Genomic DNA, 4805 nt, shown 5'->3' with positions numbered 1-4805 from the left:
AAGCTCATGACGTGTTACTAGAGTCACGTGACTTCTGCTGTCGTAACATTATCAAAGTAACTAAAAATTAGAAACTTTTAGGTTAAATAAGGCTAAATTATCTAATATATTTAAAAATAACAGTAATACTATAAGAAATAATTTGGCCAAAAATACCCTCCAAAAATTCGTAACTCCGGGGTTTGTTACAAAAACATTTTTTTCATAACTTCGAATTTTCGTTAACCGGGCGTTCTTAAAGCGGGGTCCACCTGTACCATATTTAAGAAATCTCTGATTATTCATAGAAGGCAATGCAAGTTACATTGTAACACTTAGTAATAAAGTAACACGGGTACCTTTGCTTCAGACGAACTGTTCTTCTGATAAGTTTTAAAATGGTGGATAGGGTAGGCCCCATTTACAGCAATATTTATTAAGCCTAGCGTTGCTGGTATCTTTGCCAGTGTATACATATGTATATTCTTGCATTATCATTATGTTGGAATAAGTAAATTAAGAATGGAACAACTCACTTATACGCTGCAAAGTGAGTGAATAATATATGACTTTGTGTAAGTTTTTATTCATGACATAACTTAAAACAGGTTTGGAGTATGATTATTATTGTATGCTAGGAAGACCGTGTTAACGTCGAAAAGAATAACTATTTGAAGGCGCTCCAAGACCCTAAGGCTATTGATGTTATTGTGCAGTCTCAGAAAGAACCTTCGCTGTGTGACCTGATTCAGGTTTGTGTTTTGTTTATTACGACGTACGTGGTTGAACATAGAACCCATATAAATCAATGTTTTGCACATTTAACGTCAGTAAAGTAAGTTTATAGTGCAAGCATATAGTACCTAGGGATTTCTTACCAAATTTTATAGTGATATCTACAAGCATAAAAATATGAAAAATGTATCTTTAGTTCTTAGCTGAATATAAATGCAGCATTTTGCAAAATCGGCTTTAGACTTCTTGGTGCTAGAAAGGATACATTAAGTATTCTTAAAAACTCTGTTGACTTGACAATTTAGTAATACAAAATTTAACCCTGTCTTCAACTGTAACAGTGCAATTGTTTAAATAGGTATTACAGGACCAATTAATCCTAACAGCAGATAAAACATTTTAAAGGAATATTTCAGAACGCATAAATTCAAGCGCAAGAAACAATGGAAAAAAGAAGAAGAAAGTAAACAGTATATTATAATCTAATTCTTGATTGATTGATTGTTTGGAATTAAGCACAAAGCTACACAATGGGCTATCTGTGCTCTGACCACCAAGGGTATCGAAACCCAGTTTCTAGGGCTGTAACTCCGCAGACATGCCGCTGTGTCACTGGGGGGGGGGGCAATCTAAATCTCTTCCCAATAATAGAGTAATAGAGTTTATAGAGTAAACTGAAACTAAATCTTAAGCTGTACACATCTATAAGGCAGAGTAGCCTGTCTGTTTACACATCTATAAGGCAGAGTAGCCTGTCTATTTACACATCTATAAGGCAGAGTAGCCCTTGTGTTTACACATCTATAAGGCAGAGTAGCCTGTCTGTTTACACATCTATAAGGCAGAGTAGCCTGTCTGTTTACACATCTATAAGGCAGAGTGGCCTGTCTGTTTGGTGTCACATGTTGTTGTGAAGAACTGGCTGAACTAATTTCGATTAAATTTGTTAGAGCAACTAACGTGGACTGTTAGGTAACCGAGAGACTGAGAATTAATCATTCAAGCATCCGAAGGTTTCAGTGAGCAAGAAGAAGAAGCTAATTTTCCTCTGTTCGAGTTATCCTTCCAAATGTTTAACTTGTTGACCTTTTTTGTGAGTTAAGTCCTCCCCTCTCCAAAAGATCAAGTTTAAATTGAAATGCAATTTGGCAACTATTTCAATTTGAGTGCGTGAATAATGGCTCAAATGAGCGAGGAAATTGGTAGCAAAATACGTGAAGCCGACGCCAAACGAAGATAATGTTTAATGCTATCTTTGCATTTGATGAACGATTCGTGTGCTACTGTTCAAAGTAGTGAAGGTTGTTTGTTTTTGAATTTCGCGCAAAGCTGCACGAGGGCTATCTGCGCTAGCCGTCCCTAATTTAGCAGTGTAAGACTAGAGGGAAGACAGCTAGTCATCACCACCCACCGCCAACTCTTGGGCTACTCTTTTACCAACGAATAGTGGGATTGACCGTCACATTATAACGCCCCCACGGCTGAAAGGGCGAGCATGTTTGGTGGAATGCGGATTCGGACCCACGACCCTCAGATTGCGAGTCGAGTGCCTTAACCACCTGGCCATGCCGGGCCAGTAGTGAAAGTGGGCAGCCTCACTGCATCGTCATGAGCTTGAAATAAATAAAATCCGCTGCAAACTGACTAAACACATAGAACAGGTGTAAACATAACAGACTGTAACAGTCTTTCTTTATTTGTAATGAAACTATTATCTCAAACATTTATGAGGCTAAGAACTTGCTACACTATATGACAAAAATAATACAGTGTAATACTGAGTAAAATTCATATTGTGTAGATTAGATAGGAACTTCTATTATTTGTATTATATGACAAGCGTCAGAATATAATTATGAGAAAGAAGTCTTTGTTAGAATAAATCTGGAATTTAAATTGGCAACAACTCTGAGCTTTCTCTCTCCATCACACCTGAAATAAACGTTATTTCTGATCATGTAGATTCCTCAAGTATCTTATTGAGGTTTTACACACTACACATGATGTTTTCTAACTTGTTCAGTAAGAGTAGTAGAGTACTCTCCTTGAACTTTGATGTTCCACATTTTTACCACGCAACCGGTTAAATGTTAACGAGGTCAAGTAATAAGAGAAATATGAAAATAACGGTAAGGATAAACAAACATAATAGTTCAATTATTTTAGTATTTGAATATTTGTGTTCCCAAGTGGAAACTTGTATGAGTTTTGGTTATTTATATACACACACGCACACACATTACAATCGATGGGAACAAACTAACCTCACCGTCTTCTTTCAATCTGTCCAACATCATAAAAACGACTTCTTCGTACTTCTTCCAGAAGTTAAAACCGTTTTCTTCAAGTCCAGGAGTTCTCTCCAACCACCGCTAAAATATGAGCATATAGCAAACAACTTAACATATTAAGATCTATGTATTTATACTTGAATAACGACTACTTTTTGGTTTGTTCTTTAAATGAGGAGAAAACCGCAATAAACTCTCCAATTTAAAAGGTCATCACTCAGGATGTAACTTTACAGAGAATCTATAAAACAGTATCAGCTACAATTTTACAAATACAAAAATACACAAAAAAACATGAAATAAATGCACACACTTCAAAACTATACACACATAAAACACTATCATCATATAAAATAAATGCATCAAAATATGTTACAATTAAGTTAGTTTGAGCTTATAAAATATACTTTCACTTCTTTTCTATTCCTTTATCATTTTACTTTATTACACTTTCTCCTGTTATTATAGAAAAACAGTTTATTTCCATAATCTTTAAAATTTAGTAAAAATACCTCTTACTCACTTTATTGTCCTTTCTGTGATTCGTAGTAATATTGGTAACCAATTCCAACTAACGTTACTCAGCTGCTGTTGCTTCTGCTCTCTCTCAGTTCCATCTGTTTAAAGTGACGCCAAAAACATTTATAAAATATTTTCAAGATATAATATTTGATATTTGACATTACATGCCCCAAAAGGGAACACACGAAAATACGATTCTTTAAGAACAGTAAATTTGTTTATAATACATTTGTTAAAATGTTTATTGGCATAGTGGGCTTTTTCGGTTTGTTTTGAATTTCGCGCAAAGCTACACGAGGGCTATCTGCGCCAGCCCTCTCCAATTTAGCAGTGTAACACTAGAGGGAAGGCAGCTAGTCATCACCACCCACCGTCAACTCTTGGGCTACTCTTTTACTAACGAATAGTGGGATTGACCGTCACATTATAACGCCCCACGGCTGAAATTGGCATGTTAGGTGTGATGGGGATTCGAACCCGCAGATTGTGAGTCGAGCGCCCTAACTACCTGGCCATGCCGGCCCCGTTGCAACGAAAACGTAGTTATGGTACTTTCGCGCTCAAACGTTATAAATATATTTACGTACAGCTTTAAAAAAATAATGCAGTCTTTCTCAATTTACTGACGCGGGCGGCTTTTTGTTTTTGCTTTAAAACTTTTGATGCGCAAGGGCCAAACTGGCGTACGCGGGTGACCAGGAACATAGAACTTTTTTTGTCCTAATATTTTATTCCTCTAGCGGGTAAATTTGTTCTTCGCGTTCGGAGCCTATTTAAACTTTAGGCCTAATTGTCGATTTTTAGATGCCTTTATCGAGGAAGTTGGAAAAGTATGATAGTTATAAAATAGCGAACATTTAAAATTATGGTATAAAGAAGTGTAAAATTCAATGGTCGTCATGTATTTTTTTTGTAAATTTATTGTGTGTGTGTATATGTGTCTAAATCTCATTTATATACCATCTGAAACCCTTAATTATTTTTCTTTCACGCAATTTGTTAGCCGAACAGCATTGAAAAGGAAATTAAGTTGTGGCAGTGACTAGGAATGTAGTTTCATGCTACAATTCAAAGTCATACTAGAAAGAAAAGAAGGTTAATTTAGGTTTATTTAGATTTTTTTGGTAGTTACGAAGTCGGTCGAATTGACCATCCCGTTTGGAGATTAGGGTAGAAAAAATAACATATAAACAATAAAGATTTAGAAAAACGTTTGAAATGCATTTAGGAGGTTTTAGGGATTACACAAAGGAAATTTGAGATGACGAAAAGTATTTT

General features: G+C 35.7%; 1 pseudogene; it reads left to right on the top strand.

The window, feature by feature from the left end:
* Nucleotides 1-4805, top strand: part of LOC106459763 — a 37548-nt pseudogene that overhangs the window by 21050 nt on the left and 11693 nt on the right.

Source organism: Limulus polyphemus, unplaced genomic scaffold (genome assembly GCF_000517525.1).
Source record: "Limulus polyphemus unplaced genomic scaffold, Limulus_polyphemus-2.1.2 Scaffold658, whole genome shotgun sequence".
In the NCBI taxonomy this organism is placed as follows: domain Eukaryota; kingdom Metazoa; phylum Arthropoda; class Merostomata; order Xiphosura; family Limulidae; genus Limulus; species Limulus polyphemus.
This window is presented reverse-complemented; position numbering and strand designations above follow the sequence as displayed.